Source organism: Cydia splendana, chromosome 7 (assembly GCF_910591565.1).
Source record: "Cydia splendana chromosome 7, ilCydSple1.2, whole genome shotgun sequence".
Taxonomy (NCBI): domain Eukaryota; kingdom Metazoa; phylum Arthropoda; class Insecta; order Lepidoptera; family Tortricidae; genus Cydia; species Cydia splendana.
This window is the reverse complement of record NC_085966.1, coordinates 21,380,804-21,399,505: the sequence shown is the minus strand read 5'-3', so window position 1 is coordinate 21,399,505 and position 18,702 is coordinate 21,380,804. Positions and strand designations below refer to the sequence as shown.

Below are 18,702 nucleotides of genomic sequence, written 5' to 3'. Positions count from 1 at the left end.
TCGCTCAGTGTCAGCAGTCGCAGTGTTTTCCAAACTTTTCACGTCGTAAGCTTGGTAATTAATGTGTAACTGTGAATTAGTTTTTCAAACGTTTGTCTTGTATAGATAAATAAAGTTTAATTTAATACATTAGATTTGTTTTATTTTACTATGTTTCTACATGAATAACTTAAAATTAATGCCGTTAAAATAATTTTCACCGTTGGTTAAAATTCTCCCACATTTCAAAGTTTGAGAACCTGTAAACAGCATGATGACGTAGGCGCGTGTCAGTTAGGTCATACGCGAATCTCGGAATGGAGTACCAGGCGGAGTATATTATTATACCATGTAATTAAGTACATTCTCAATAAATTTGAAAAACTGAAATGATAAAACATATCATCAGGTGACAACCAAAACTAACTAATTATTAGGTACTATCACAAGTTAAGATCCATAGTGAACCGTGCTAGTACCTACCATAATTTGGTCAATTTGTAATTAGTGAGTTTTGGTTGTCTAATCAACCAAATTCACCTATCTATCTGCCGTATTCGAACTTCAAGATATTCACAAGAGACGACACGTACTAGATCCATTCTAGATACGTTATAGTTTAGATATCAACTAGTTCTCTTTTGCAGCGCAATTCGGGCAACCAATGTCATTTTTACGTTAGATAGAGTAAGATATCTATTAGATGTGAATTGGATCTCTAAGTCATATCCTGTGGAAATCGTTCAACAGTATCTCCAGAATCGCGCAAATGTCAAATGTGACAGGTTAGATCTTAAACATATCGTTATCGTATCTTGGTGATGTCTAAAAGATGTCTAATAGATATCTATTTCAAAATCCATCGGGCCCTGTATTTATTTATAAAGTTTTCTTTCGAATTTGGCGAGGTCATATTCTCTGAAGTAACAACTTGTTACTCGAAAGAGTAACGCTTAGAAACCGACACTACTTCTGTGAAATGCTACTTCACCGTTGTAAATGAAAGTTGTCCATTATCAGAGAATGGGCGCTCGCTATCTGAAGCGTTACGGCGGTGCTTGTGACGGCTCTTCACTTGGTAACAGAAGTTCAAGGCGGGGTGAGAGTAACTATCTTATATGTAGAATGAACACAATGAAGACAGCGTTTACCCGGTATTTTGCAACAGGTATACCTAGTCCGACCAGAAATTGTAGAAAATTATTGAGGGCGCCACTTCCTACGTAACTGTCACAATTAAGTATGGATTTTTTTTTTAGTTCCATTTTATATAATTTCTACTATTTTATGTATACTTACCTTTCGGTTTCAGGCTACACCAACTGTCGATTCTAATGTCAAAAATGTGGGCATTGACATTGACTTTGACATTTACGGCAGTAATTTTAGGCTACAACACTGCTGCAGTAATGCTGCCGACTGTATTACGGCAGAAAATGTCAAATTTAATATAAGTAGCGTGATAAAATTACCTTTGTCATTAGCGCGACAGTAATGCGGCACCGAACGTCACTCATTTTATCAAATAAATTGACTGATACAGCGACGGCAACAGCGATGCCGCAACAATTGACATCCAAAACTTACCTCAATAGAATATGCGACAATGTGACTACGACTTTTTATTAGGGCTCCGCACCCAAGGGGTAAAAACGGGACCCTTAAGACTCCGCTGTCCGTTTGTCACCAGGCTGTAACTCATGAACCGTGATAGCTAGACAGTTGAAATTTTCACAGATTATGTATTTCTGTTGCCGCTATAACAACAAATACTAAAAATAAAATAAAATAAATATTTAAATGGGACGCATACAAGAAACGTGATTTTTTTGCCGCTTTTTGCGTAATGGTACGGACTCTTTCGTGCGCGAGTCCAACTCGTGCTTGGCCGGTTTTATTTCTTTTTGGTTTAATTTACTGAATACCTATTATCCATATGGAATCAGTTTTGTCGCTTCTACACGGAAAATCTTCTTCATCTCGCTCGTGATGGGCGCGTCGCCCTACAGTGGAATTGCAGAACAAAGGCCGAGCTCGTTCCATTCACCACCGATGTTATGGTGCCCTGGTACCTGCAGAGCCAATCGACATTTACTAGTATACGACGAAAAGGAACTTTACTGTCATTGGATTTACGTTTATTTATTAGAAAATCCATACAATACCTAGTACGATTTTCATGCATTTTTCTAAATTTCAAATATGAATTAACTGAAAACACATACTAAATTGCTATAAACATTGCTTTATTTAGTTACCTAATGAAATGCCTTTTCACTACAATCATTGGGTAAAAAATACCTTAAAATAACAAACTCTTTTCGTCAACAAAATGAAACTACGTTCACTATGAAACGAATCGAAAACGAAAATAAACAGTTTTCTATCAGTTCGATGCACGCATATTTATACCCGGATAGTACTGTAATTTTTTACTATTCATAATTTATTCTTAAGGTACCATTCGAATTTAGATTACAGCAGCATTACTGTTGCAATTATGCGGCGCGATGTTGCCGCAGACTGCATTGCTGCCGCAAATGTAAGAACTTACCCAGACAACAACTTCAGTTTTGACGTATGGACGCTTGATGCAGTCTTAAATTTGACAGACGTTTTACGAATAACGTCATATTTACCGATGTAGTGCATAATTATAATTATTTTCCTTCGTATTTTCACGGAAACGTACGAGCGTGTCTTACTATTTTAGTCTATCTCGGTACAAAAAGAACCGAGGTTCAAAATTAAACTTTCGTGAGACATATTTTAAAATATTTAGACGACAACTTCTTTTCTTTCTTGGATCCGGCCTCCCTTAGACTGGCGACTGGTTTGCGACTCGGGGTTTCGGTGTGTACGCCACACATATGCTCTTGTGGCACGGACGTGGACCGACTGGGACACCACGGATTATCTTGTCAAAAAAGTGCAGGCCGTTTTTCGAGACATGCGTCGCTTAATGACATAGTCCGTCGGTCTCTTGCCACCATCAATGTGCCTGCTCTTCTTGAGCCGACTGGCATTATCAGAGATGATGGCAAGAGGCCCGATGGAGTGTCCTTAGTTCCTTGGAGCTTGGGACGGATGTTAGTGTGGGATGCTACCTGCGTAGACACACTGGCACCGTCCCACCTCCAACGGACTACTGTAAAAGCGGGCGGAGCGGCGGAAAGCGCCGAAATTCTAAAACGTAACAAATATAAGAGCCTCGGTAGAGAGTACCATTTTGTACCATTTGGAGTTGAAACTCTAGGTCCATGGGGTCCCAGCGCGCATAAGTTGTTCGCAGAAATCGCGAAGCGTCTGGTTGACGTAACTGGTGACCGAAGAGCTGGCGGCTACCTCGCACAACGTATCAGCATTGCGATACAGCGAGGAAATGCCGCCAGCATCCTTGGTACAATGCCTCAAGGGCCTATTTTAGATTTAAGCTAGTTATTAATTTAGTTTAGTAGTACCACTGTATATATATTGTACTTCAAATTAAATAAACCAAAACAATTCAAGTGAGTGAAACCGTTGTCGTCTAAACAGAACTGAGGTTGATTGAAGTAGCATGAGTGCATGACAAATACGAACGTTTCCGAGAAAATACGAAGGAAAACAATTATGCACTACATCTGTAGGCGACAGAACGGCGTACATCCGTACTACACACATTAACCCAGACCTACTTAAGTACTTACTTACTGCTGTAGCGCAACGACCCGAAGTGGATATTGGCCTCCGACACTAAAGACAGCCATGCTACTACTCTGTCCAAAGCCGTTTCTGTCCAGTGTCCATTCGACGGCGCCGAGTTCGCTAAGGTCTTTCTGCCCTTCGTCTCCCCAGCGGTAACAAGCCATACCTAACCTAACCTAAATAAATCAACCACAAACATGTATACAAAATGATAATAATTCATGCTAAATTGTTCCCATCGGTATGTGTCACGTCACCCGTTGTCCCACGTACGCTGTCGATGTGAAATAGACGTATTTGGAGTGGACAATGATGAATGCTGACGTATCGGACACAACACGTAGGGGGACAGATTTTTTTATTTTCTCGTTAATTTTTTTCGTTCGATTTTGTTAAAATTTGGTGAATAAATAAAGTTCCCTATTCTGAATCTGATAAGATAGAATCGACCTCTGGATCTATCTCATTTACATTATAGTCTGTATCTTTAGGTATTTAAATAAAATAGTAGTATTTAAATAGTAATGTTATAACAGATTACATAGTTTTAAAAAATGTTAAACTTAAAATTATTTTTTCCTATCTTAAGTTGACTTGCATGACATACAATGTACATCTGGTCTCCCGCGATACAGGCCTAGCCTAGTGCGGGGACTCCTGGAATCTCTGAATGTCAAGTTGGTTATGCACAACTCTTATCAGTAACTCGTGTTGTTATGTTACCACTGTATTCTTTCTGTGCAATAAAAATATTTTTTACTTTTTACTTTTACTTTTTACTTTACTTTTAAAAGTAAATAAACAATTTGTACATTTTCGGGTAGTTATAACATTTATTGGTTAACCAACCAAATACAAAACCGCCTGGATCAGTCACTGAACGACCTGACTTTAACCAACATTATTTGATCATGTAATGTTTTCATCTACCCTCAACTGGCTTAAGTAGCCATTCGAGGGTAGAATTTGTTTACTTTTATTTAAATACCTAAAGATACAGAGTATAGTTTATAATGCTTAATGTCTGTTTTACTTCCCACCCCGTCTTATCCCTCTCTTTTCTAAAAAGAAAGGCTTGGGATGTCCAATATACCGTTGTCAGCGCGTATTTGTGCAGGAGCCAATAAATTAAAATCCTGTCCTTTGATTTAATTCAACATTAGACATCAGGGATGTTGCGGATGCAGGTTTTTTGACATCCGCGGATGCCGATGCGAATATTTAAAGGCTTACATCCGCGGATGCGGATGCGGATGTCAAGATAGTTAAAAAACATCAAAGGTTAAATTTTTTGTAATTATATTTAAAAAAAACGAAACGGTTAGTATTTGAGCAAGAATATCGGTGCGTTATATTTAATAAACAGTAACTATTAGGCCGACTTTTCTGGATCTAGACGATTTCGTTATAGGTAATGACGAAATTACCTAGCACTTACGCCGCCGCTAACATAGTCTAATAAAACATGGTCTTCCATTCCCAGAGTGACACGGGGCTACGTCACAACAACATGGCCGCTATATATAGCGCTATCGCATATTATCATATAGCGCTGTCGCATGATGACGTAAGCCCGTGTCAGTTAGGTGACCTAGAAAAGACGGGAATGGAGTACCAGGCGGAGTATATTATTATACCATGGCCGCTAAGACTTTCCTGTACCGACTTGTTCAACATCCGCATCCGCATAAGCTCCGCATCGATTTTATGCGGATGCGGATGCAGATGCGGATGTTGCAAATAATGCGGAAGTTCCGCGGATGCGGATGCGAATATTCGCAACATCGCTGTTAGGCATTTCAGGACGAGTGGCATTTATTTAGGGTTGATTTAGGTGAGGGATGACAATTGCTAACTCAATTCAACCTTAACGGGAAAATGTCTCTAAGGGAACTATTCGACTCGAAAAATGGCAGGTCCTGTCCTGTGACGTAATTTCACTAATTTACATACATCCACTTTAAAAAACAATACTGAGTCGAAATTTCTAAGTGCCTTGTTGTATTAAATATTATTATGTTAATTATGTTTTAATTTAACAGATGCGTGGGTAGATAAGATATCATTTTTAATGCTTTTTCTTCTTTCATCAGGATTATTACAAAATAAATCAAATTTTTTTTTCACGGTAAAATAAAGGGCAAAAGTCATAAAGAAATTCACATGGAAATAAGACAATGTTTGCAATCAGAAAAAAATCACGAAAACATGTAAATTTTTCAATTTATTTCCAGTTGTACGAGTAGTATTTTATTTGTTCAGTCACCTGCAATAATATCGATATCGATACCCTCGGGAAAGGTAAATAAAATTAGCACATAAACACGGTTGTGACAAAGTGTCCCTCAGTCGTGACATTTCGGCATTTTGGTGGCCAAATCGGCTACTTTGATTTATATAGTTATTTTAACATAGCCTAAGTCACTCCTATAACTACCACAAACCTTATGACAGCTCAGACGTTGAAATCCGTCAAACTATATGGGCTGTAGAGCGTGACAAAGAATTCGATACACATCATACATACATACAAGCGAAAAACATTTTTATTGCTTTGGCAGTCGGGCAATAATAGCAAATGATCTGTAGCTAATAAAAATGCATTTCTGAAAAGTGCATGTGCCTCTAAATTAATCAAACGAATTAAGAATGACACGACCACGTGTCTATATGTCACGAACGTGGACTCAAAAGTCCGTAGCGGTGACAGATTTTTGAGGACACGGTCGTGATAATTTGGAACATGTTCGATATTACACAAACATTTCCTTTGATTTTGCAAATGTTAAATAATTAGCTTAATCTGCAATGTATGAGGTATATCTTATATTACAAACAATAACGTGAAACTGCAACTTACTTTTAAAGCTCTAACACGGCGTTGACGCGTTAAGGTTGACCGTTTTAACAAATGAACACAAATAAATAATTTTCGACAAAACTTCTCCCTTCAGCCATTTGTAAACCTGACAACAACACAGTGTTGCTGTTCTAAAAAATCTTTAATAAGGCTGCCAGTAGTAAAGATAATTTTCTACCGAGTACCGCATGTTTATATTACCACGCGCGGTGGTGACGCGAAAACTAATCACAAAATGTATGTTGTTTAAAATTATATAAAATCGTTATAAATCTATACAATTTTTAAACAGTGTTGTAGAACAAGGATTAGTGCTTTATATTTGATATAAATTATTGCAAAATCACTTCATATTTTTTCAAAAAAAAATCAAATATCACAAAATCTGGGGAAGGCACACTACACGGTCCGTGACATTTCGCACTTGTAATTTTTTTTTAATATGTTTCTAATATTCTTAGGACAATACATTTAGGTTGACCTAAAACTAGAGGTAAATTGCTAAGTATATTGATATAGAGTTTACTTATTTTCACAAAGATACATGCTATTCTTACGTGTTACACAAAAAATGCATAAGAATAAGAATTACCCGTATAGTTAAAATTTCGATATCTCTTAAAAAGTGGCCCAATTTTTACACTATGAACTTGCAAAAACAGCTTAGCTTGACGGGCGTAAATGACCAGTTACAAATTAGATGTTTAAAGATATTATCGTAAAGGTTACCGCTAAATATAAATATTGTTGTAAATTACTGACATGTCTTTTGTCGTCCTTTAAGCCCTTCATTTGTCTTAATGATTTTTCATATCGTATGGTCAAGATGGTCGTAAAGGACATATTTTACTATTGATATTATTGTACTTGCCCTTTACGACCCACTCTAAAAATAGTTTTAATAAGTATAAGAAGCGAACAAGGTTGTAAAGGACTTTTCTAATACTTGTGTCTTTTACCTCCTCAAATTAGTTTCTAAACTCCAAATTTAATACAAATAACATGGACGAAGCGGTGAATAATATCAAATAAATCGTTTTCTGGGACCTTTATTACTATAATATAATGTTTGCCCTTAAATTTGAAAGCATTTACGCTAAGAGTTTTTTCCGCTGTTATCTTTGTTCATGGGCGTAAAGGTCTATAATGCCAAATAAATAAATCGTTTTATGGGTCCTTTACTACTAAAATGTAATATTTGCCCTTCAAATTATAAACCGCAGTTCAGTGTTTTTTCCGCAACTATCATTGTTTTACTCGCAGTGGAATCTCTTATAGTCCTGCGACAACGTACTAGCCTGTGCATAATACACTCGGTACCTTTCCAACTCGCATTTCTTGTTGATTAGGAGAACGAGACAGGTGTATCAGCGACTGCCCATCGCCTCGCTATCCCGATTCTTATTGGGCATGCAGCTTGACCAGCGCATGGTGATGTTATGACTGTTTATTATCCGTCCCTGAGCGATGGAAGTGGTTGTTTGTGCGTAATTTAATTATTTGTGTCATTGCTTGAGCTCGGCCAAAATAACTCCTTCAAAAAAAAACGTTTCATGCACTTTAGAATAACGCCTTAAAAAAAATCATTTCAAGCACTTTAGAAAGTTTGAAACGTATCTGAACGAAGTGGTAATTAATACTTAATAACCGAATCGGTTTTAATTAATTCATTTACTTAATTATTTCATAATCGTTCTAACAAAATATATTTTTATATGTGTTTGAAATCAGAAATTAATGCAGCTATAGGAATCACTACTTGAGTAACTTGAATAGGAATTAATAGTGGTTTTCGATTAAATATCTTGATGTATCGTATTTTGAAATAAGAGATCTTCACATATTGAAACAGTATTATTACCTATTATAACTTACTGTATTGAATTATAGTTTTTGGACATGTATTCACTAAGTAAACGTTCAAATGCTTGATATGCTAATTCCAATCATAGTTAGCCGATCTAATACTTCCCTTGTTATGATTAAAAGCTGTTATGTTATGATTATTATAATATAAGGTGGCTAGTGTTAAGCAGTGGGATATTTACTTTACCTTCATTCCCGAATATTAGCAACTTTTTGAGCATTTAATTCTTTTTTATAATATAATTGGTTAAAAATATTGTGTTTTCATTATTATTACTATATTATCAGAAAAATATTAATTACAACTGTGATCGGGATATACTTAGCATATTTAACTACCGTTTGATACATTTTTAAGCTTCGTAACAGTAAACTATGCTGAAAACAGTTAACATGTGTGTACCATGGCTGGTAACTAATACACCCCAAATTTGTAATAAAATAGTCTGAGAACGTCACTTACGACCCTTTACTAAACAAGATTCACTAAATTATCAAAAATTTCATGGGCGCAAAGGACATTGATACTGTTTTGACCAATTTTAAAGGACATTAACTTCTTTCCTATTTAATTTATAGATATGATTGCTAATTTAGGTTAAAGAGACTAACATTTTGAGTACTTTTCTAATACACATCAGAAATATAGCTCGATAAACAACAAAAATATATCAAAATTAAAAAAAAAATCGCAGTTTTTCGCGTCTCCTGAAAAGTTGCATTTTGTCCTTTACGCCAATTTAACCCAAAAGTATCGATATGTTACACAACGAAGGCCGCAACAATATCTGAGACGATCGTATTTGTAAAGCCATATTAGCCTCGTACGGCCCAGCAATACAAATGAAAAATGCAAAATTTGCCACAGAAATTTGGACCTACAATGTAGGAAATAAATTTTATTTTGCGTTGTTCAAAAACGGAACGAAACAAAGTAAAAGCAACTCTGTTCCAGGCGAATATGATTTAAATTTAATTGAACTGAATAAACTACTATAAGTAGAACCTTGAGCCTTAGGAGGATAAGAGCGTGTCTCATATTTTTGCGGCCTTCGAAGAGTAATTGCTTATTATTGCAGGTGACTGTACCAATAATGACCGATATGGCTATTAAAAATAAATGCCTGCATTATTACCAGACATCTGGCATCATTGGTCCAAACCCATGCCAGATATTTAGTAGTAATCCAAGCATTTATTTTATTTAAGTATATCCTTGGGGATATGAACAAGTTTTTATGTCTCGACATATTAATTAACTACAGGCATACACTTGGCACCTCCTCTGCACTTAATTATCGTTCTTCCACTGGTCCTTCTCGTCGATCTCGTCGTTTTTGTCGTTGTTATATTTTGATCGAATAATATAGGCATACACTTGGCAGCTCCTCTGCATTTAATTATCGTTCTTCCACTGGTCCTTCTCGTTGTTTTTGTGGTAGGCGAAGTTTGTGATCCGATATCTTGATCGAATAATATAGGTACACACCTGGCCAAGCCTGTACACCTTAGAGGTCTTCTTATGTTCGTAGTCTTCGTCTCCTTTAATGACATGAAATAAATCAATGCACTAAAATAATTATTTACTGGGATTCCCAATTTTAACTGTTAATGAGTTTTTCATTCGAAAATATGGTTGGGCCCAAGGCTTGGAAACCGTTTTATATTTCAAACCGGTTTCGCTCATTCACCCGGGAACTGATTTTGTTTCCGTCTACGGTTACCGGTAAAAGAACAGGTCGCTATTAGCCAACATGCCAAATTGCCAATTGCTTACCTACGCTCCGTAGCGATCGAAACGCAACTGGTCCCTGTCGCACTACTATGGAAGAGTTATCGTGAGATACAAAGCGTTTCGTTGTCGTAGAAATAGCGATTGTCACCTTGACTACGGCGTCTGTTCTTTTAGGAAGAGAAACAGTTCATTCTACAGATTAGCTGTTGTGAGGCAGGAAAGGAAACCGTCGATTTTGCTAAGCCACTTGGGCCCAGAACATAGTGAAGCGTATTGAATTGAAACTAACGTCTTATTAATCGTTATAATCACTAGATTACGATGGTAAAAACAGGATCACGAAATAAAACAAAGGATGAGAAACGTGACGTTACGTTCGTGGTCACAGGCATACTGGCGAGGAATTGTATCAACATCATAGTCCAATAAAACATGGTCTTCTCTTCCCAGAGTGACACAAGCCTACGTCACAATAACATTGCCACTTTATATAGCGCTATCGCATATTATCATATAGCGCTGTCGCATGATGACGTAGGCTTGTGTCAGTCACGTGGTCGGAAGAGAGTACCAGGCGGAATATATTATTATACCATGATCAACATCTTCTTGCTGCGCGGGTTGCTGAATTGTACATTGTTTCCTAATGAAAGTGAACATTATTTTTAAACTGACCATTTGTAACACTTCTTTCTACGATAATATGGTTTATTCAAAGTTGGCGTTGCTTGCAAATATAAAATTTGCGTTGCGTTGTATAAAAGGAGTAGAGTCAGACCAAGAATAGTCTGCAGCGGATTTGATAGCCCACGCAGGGCAAGTGTTATTTTAAACGTCAAACTTCTATGAAATTATGACGTATACTTAAGTGACACTTGCACTGCGTGGGCTATCAAATCCGCTGCAGACTTTTTTTGGTCCGACTTTATTACATTTTCAAATTCAGAATTTATTTAATATAACACTGTTTGTACACATTATTAAATTACACAAACGGGTCTACCGCGATATCATTTCATTGTTTTTACCTTAAATTCCAACGTTTTAGCTGAGTTGCACCAGCTTTGGTCACGGAAAGACTGACGTCCCAGTAAATTTCAACGGAGATATTAATAGAACAACACTAAACTACCCGAAATAAGTTTATAAAAATGTTCGGGGTAGACAAAGAAATTGCAGCTACCCGTTAAAGTATAATGTTTAATGTTAAGAAAAAAAAATGATAATAAATTATCCTGTGTTATTTTATTTTAAATACTTAGTATCGAAATTTAATCTGCCCGCTATGACACAGAGTGGCAGTTAGTGCCAATCTAAAACACAGATTTAATTGTCTAATAAACATTTTTTTTTATTTTACGACGGGGCACCCCCTTATTTTGTTACACTTATTATGCTGATAAAATATACCAAGTTTCGTAATTTTATCTCAACTACAAGGGGGTGCTCAACCACTTTGAAATTTTCGTACGTTGTATGAAACCCAAAAAAAAAGTATTTATTATTCAGACTTATTTTAAGTATCTATTTTAACACTGTTTGTACATGTGATTTATGAGTTTTACAGTAGATAAACATTTTTATTTCTATTTTTTATAATTTTTCAAAAGTAAGAGTTTTTGAATTAGGGTAACTTGTTGATCAATGAAACACTAAAAGTTCAAGCCTTTCTATCTCTGGTGTTTTTAAAGTTATGAGTGTGACATTTCGTATGAAGATAAACAATTTCGTTGGCTATCATATGGCATTCTTGGTTTCTACTTATCTGGAACAGTTCCTGTGTTATAAGCCTTTTTTTGAAAAATGAGTTTTGTTTAAATGTGTACTTGTGCATGTTTTTAATGAAACACTCTGATTTTTACAGTGAAACAAATGTAATAATTATAGTCTACCATGAAACATCGCTAATAAACATTGAAACGGTGTAATAAATAAGTGACATTAATACATATATGCTTTCACCCAATTAATGAGAAAGGAAAGGAGAAAATAGTGGTAGGCTGAAATTAGTTATTTAAAAGGTTTCCGACATATGGAATCATATAAGATTGCTGAAATATCTAAAAGCGAAAGACTTGTTTCATTGTACACACACCTGAGTTTCATTGTGAATCGAAAATCTGGTCGGCAGGTACGGCATGCTGCGAAAAAGGCGCCTTTTATGTCCACGGAGCATGATTGCCAACTAGGTAGACGCGGGAGGGTTTTGAGCATCTCCATGCTTGATTTCATACACTTTCTTGCAACATAGTGTTTATACACGACTGTTTCATTGTAAGACATGTGTCCTTAACCTTGCCATCAATGAAACATTCAACATATAAGCCATCCTATATCAGCCATTCCTAAAGTTAAGTATCTTATATTTTGTCATATGATAGACAAATTATTGCCAATTTTCATGGTATTTTAGTTTCACAAATTTAGCACATAGGTTTTAATTATTTAAAAAAATAATGAGTTTGTTTCATTGTGTGCTGGTACTGGTGTTCAGTGAACATCATGTTTCATTGTATACTATTGATTATTGAGTTATTGGATTATTGAGTTTAGTTATTGGATTATTGAGTTATTGGATTATTGAGTTTAGTTATTGGATTATTGACTTATTGGATTATTGACTTATTGACTTATTGGATTATTGGATTATTGGATTATTGGATTATTGGATTATTGGATTATTGGGTTATTTGATTATTGGGTTATTGGATTATTGGGTTATTGGATTATTGTTCAGTGAACATCATGTTTCATTGTATACTACATAAAAATGTTTCATTGTGAGACTAGGGGGTGTTTTTTTAATCAATTAATAAAAACTGCACCAAAGAGTGAAATAAATTTAAAAATATTTAGCTCCAAATAAACTTTAATACACATAGAACATAACAAAAACTTAAAAAACGCCAAACTCGAGTCTATATCTTGGTAAAAAATTGCGAAACTTAAATGAAAAAATTTACTTTTGTTGCACGAATTCACAATAATGCTCGTAGCAGCGTGCTCCTTCTCCGAGGCGCGCTCGTGTTTTGGGGAGGTGCTGGGGGTCCCTGAGCCTGCCCTTGCTTGACAGACGGCACTAGCTGGTGTAATAAAAATTCCTTCTTCCATAACAGCAATATATTTCCTGATCACAATATTCCGTTACAGTTCAATCTCCAATCACTTTACTTCACAATCGTCCTCCCTTCACCTCTGCCCGTAACCGAATGCCCGTTAACCGCCATGCCAGTCGTCTTTTATTCTTTCTTCCAACTACCTTCAACAAAGGTCAACTATCAATCACGTTACTTTTAAATTTATTAAATTATAGATTACCAATGATTATTCAACTCTTTATTTCATTAAATCTGTTTCTAATAATTAGTAATTTTAATGAATCTTACACTCGCCCATCCTGACATTGTGCATGTCCTCATGCACAGTCATACTAATCGCGTCTGTCATCTAATCTTACACTCGGCATGTCAAATCGTCGGGCATTCAGTAAGAAAATTATTAATCCTTCATTACCCATTTAATACAATTTCTTTGTCTCTCTATATACATTTTTCTTATTATTTATTGAATTAATCTATATCTTTTAAGTTTCTATTCAATAATTATACAACAATATACAATTATTTTTATGCATCAATACATATAAAGTACATTACTTAACATATTCGATTGCTGTGTTTTTTTTTTTACTCATTATTTCTCGTTTTTTTTTTTATTCCGTTTGTTTTTTTTTTTTTAATCACTCATGACACAAACGTGTCTCACAACATACCATTTTTTTAATCAAATTTTACGTGTAGCACATATTTCTCTTGTTTTTTGATTCCATTTTTATTTTTTTTAATGTGCTTCTTACTGAATCACTCTCATGACACAAACGTGTCTCATCACAACATAACATTCTTTATTTCCGTCTTTTTTTTTCATCCAATAATCCAATAATTTAATAATCCAATAATCCAATAATTTAATAATCCAATAATTTAATAATCCAATAATCCAATAATCCAATAATCCAATAAGTCAATAAGTCAATAATCCAATAAGTCAATAATCCAATAAGTCAATAATCCAATAACTAACCTCAATAATCCAATAACTCAATAATCCAATAACTAAACTCAATAATCCAATAACTAAACTCAATAATCCAATAACTAAACTCAATAATCCAATAACTCAATAATCCAATAACTAAACTCAATAATCCAATAACTCAATAATCCAATAACTAAACTCAATAATCCAATAACTCAACTCAATAATCCAATGACTCAACTCAATAATCCAATGACTCAACTCAATAATCCAATAACTCAACTCAATAATCCAATAACTCAACTAATTAATCCAATAACTCAACTCAATAATCCAATAACTCAACTCAATAATCTAATACTCAACTCAATAATCCAATAACTCAATAATCCAATAACTAAACTCAATAATCCAATAACTCAACTCAATAATCCAATGACTCAACTCAATAATCCAATGACTCAACTCAATAATCCAATAACTCAACTCAATAATCCAATAACTCAACTAATTAATCCAATAACTCAACTCAATAATCTAATAACTCAACTCAATAATCTAATACTCAACTCAATAATCCAATAACTCAACTCAATAATCCAATATCCAATAACTCAACTCAATAATCCAATAACTCAACTAATTAATCCAATAACTCAACTCAATAATCCAATAACTCAACTCAATAATCTAATACTCAACTCAATAATCCAATAACTCAACTAATTAATCCAATAACTCAACTCAATAATCCAATAACTCAACTCAATAATCTAATACTCAACTCAATAATCCAATAACTCAACTCAATAATCCAATAACTCAACTCAATAATCCAATAACTCAACTCAATAATCCAATAATTCAGCTCAATAATCCATGAAATCAACTCAATAATCCAATAAACTCTACTCAATAATCCAATACTCTACTCAATAATTAAATAAACTCATCTCAATAATACAATAAACTCATCTCAATAATCCAATAAACTCAACTCAATAATCCAATAAACTCAACCGAATAATCCAATAAACTCAACTCAATAATCCAATAAACTCAACTCAATAATCCAATAAACTCAACTCAATAATCCAATAAACTCAACTCAATAATCCAATAATTCAACTCAATAATCCAATAATTCAACTCAATAATCCAATAATTCAACTCAATAATCCAATAAATCAACTCAATAATCCAATAAACTCTACTCAATAATCCAATACTCTACTAAATAATCCAATAAACTCATCTCAATAATCCAATAAACTCATCTCCATAAGCCAAAAACTCATCTCAATAATCCAATAAACTCATCTCAATAATCCAATAAACTCAACTCTATAATCCAATAAACTCAACTCAATAATCCAATAAACTCAACTCAATAATCCAATAAACTCAACTCAATAATCCAATAAACTCAACTCAATAATCTAATAACTCAATAATCCAATAACTCGATAATCCAATAACTCGATAATCCAATAACTCGATAATCCAATAACTCGATAATCCAATAACTCGATAATCCAATAACTCGATAATCCAATAACTCGATAATCCAATAACTCGATAATCCAATAACTCGATAATCCAATAACTCGATAATCCAATAACTCGATAATCCAATAACTCGATAATCCAATAACTCGATAATCCAATAACTCGATAATCCAATAATTCGATAATCCAATAACTCGATAATCCAATAACTCGATAATCCAATAACTCGATAATCCAATAATTCGATAATCCAATAACGCGATAATCCAATAACGCGATAATCCAATAACTCGATAATCCAATAACTCGATAATCCAATAACTCGATAATCCAATAACTCGATAATCCAATAACTCGATAATCCAATAACGCGATAATCCAATAACGCGATAATCCAATAACTCGATAATCCAATAACTCGATAATCCAATAACTCGATAATCCAATAACTCGATAATCCAATAACTCGATAATCCAATAACTCGATAATCCAATAACTCGATAATCCAATAACTCTATAATCCAATAACTCTATAATCCAATAACTCTATAATCCAATAACTCTATAATCCAATAACTCTATAATCCAATAACTCTATAATCCAATAACCCTATAATCCGGTTACTCTATAATCCGATAACTCTATAATCCAATAACTGTATAATCCAATAACTGTATAATCCAATAACTCTATAATCCAATAACTCTATAATCCAATAACTCTATAATCCAATAACTCTATAATCCAATAACTCTATAATCCAATAACTCTATAATCCAATAACTCTATAATCCAATAACTCTATAATCCAATAACTCTATAATCCAATAACTCTATAATCCAATAACTCTATAATCCAATAACTCTATAATCCAATAACTCTATAATCCAATAACTCTATAATCCAATAACTCTATAATCCAATAACTCTATAATCCTATAACTCTATAATCCAATAACTCTATAATCCAACAACTCTATAATCCAACAACTCTATAATCCAACAACTCTATAATCCAACAACTCTATAATCCAACAACTCTATAATCCAACAACTCTATAATCCAACAACTCTATAATCCAACAACTCTATAATCCAACAACTCTATAATCCAATAACTCTATAATCCAATAACTCTATAATCCAATAACTCTATGATCCAATAACTCAATAATTCATTAACTGATTAATCCAGTAATCCAGTACCTGATCAATCCAGTAACTGATCAATCCAGTAACTGACCAATCCAGTAACTGATCAATCCAGTAACTGATCAATCCAGTAACTGTTCAATCCAGTAACTGATCAATCCAGTAACTGATCAATCCAGTAACTGAACAATCCAGTAACTGATCAATCCAGTAACTGATCAATCCAGTAACTCATTAATCCTGTAACTCACTAATCTAGTAACTCATTAATTCGTAACTCATTAATCCGTTCCTCATTGATCCGTAACTCATCAATCATTACCTTATCAATCCGTAACTCATCAATCCGTAACTCATTAATCCGTAACTCATTAATACGTAACTCAATAATACGTAACTCATTAATACGTAACTCATTAATACGTAACTCATTAATCCGTAACTCATCAATCCGTTACGGAATCCAATAACTCTATAATCCAATAACTCTATAATCCAATAACTCTATAATCCAATAACTCTATAATCCAATAAATCTATAATCCAATAACTCTGTAATCCAATAACTCTGTAATCCAATAACTCTGTAATCCAATAACTCTATAATCCAATAACTCTATAATCCAATAACTCTATAATCCAATAACTCTATAATCCAATAACTCTATAATCCAATAACTCTATAATCCAATAACTCTATAATCCAATAACTCTATAATCCAATAACTCTATAATCCAATAACTCTATAATCCAATAACTCTATAATCCAATAACTCTATAATCCAATAACTCTATAATCCAATAACTCTATAATCCAATAACTCTATAATCCAATAACTCTATAATCCAATAACTCTATAATCCAATAACTCTATAATCCAATAACTCTATAATCCGGTAACTCTATAATCCGATAACTCTATAATCCGATAACTCTATAATCCGATAACTCTATAATCCAGTAACTCAATAATTCATTAACTGATTAATCCAGTAATCCAGTACCTGATCAATCCAGTAACTGATCAATCCAGTAACTGACCAATCCAGTAACTGATCAATCCAGTAACTGATCAATCCAGTAACTGATCAATCCAGTAACTGATCAATCCAGTAACTGATCAATCCAGTAACTCATTAATCCTGTAACTCACTAATCCAGTAACTCATTAATCCGTAACTCATTAATCCGTTCTTCATTAATCCGTAACTCATCAATCCGTAACTTATCAATCCGTAACTCATCAATCCGTAACTCATTAATACGTAACTCATTAATGCGTAACTCATTAATACGTAACTCATTAATACGTAACTCATTAATCCGTAACTCATTAATTAAAATAATCTAGCAATTTTATAATTCGATAATATTATACTTATCATCATATGTAGATATTATCATCATATCGTTATATTACTTGCCACTTAAAGCGTCAGTTGCACCAACCACAATTGACGAATTGATCAACAGCAATCAGCAGAGCTTTGCTTGCTACAATAACCAAGCTAAAATATTTAAAATGCAACGAACTTCTTAAAACCAAGGATACTGAAAGCGAATCAATACACGGTTATAATGAATACTTTACTAGTGTAGGCCCAACCTTGGTTATTCAATCAACACCAGCCAAAATGATCCCGCCAACATTATAAGATTTATAAGATTGAAAAAAAATTCCCGTCAGTTTCTCTTATTATTCTAATAATAATTAGAAAATTGTAGATTTCCCGGATACGCGGAACTGTCCTGTTAGGCCGCACACTTGTGTTAGGGTTAAAGAACAAGTCGGTAATTTTAACCAAACAACTTTACATATACTTGGATTAACTTTGTTTCTAATCTACATTAACGACTTGACTTTCTTGGAT

General features: G+C 34.0%; 1 long non-coding RNA gene across 1 annotated transcript in view; it reads right to left on the bottom strand.

The window, feature by feature from the left end:
- Positions 1 to 5,103: 5,103 nt before the first annotated feature.
- The window catches only part of LOC134792435 (uncharacterized), a 44,265-nt gene continuing 30,666 nt past the window's right edge, over positions 5,104 to 18,702 (bottom strand). Inside the window, exon 3 of the long non-coding RNA XR_010144419.1 lies at positions 5,104 to 9,934. This is a non-coding gene — a long non-coding RNA (uncharacterized LOC134792435). The remainder of the gene's footprint in view (positions 9,935 to 18,702) is intronic.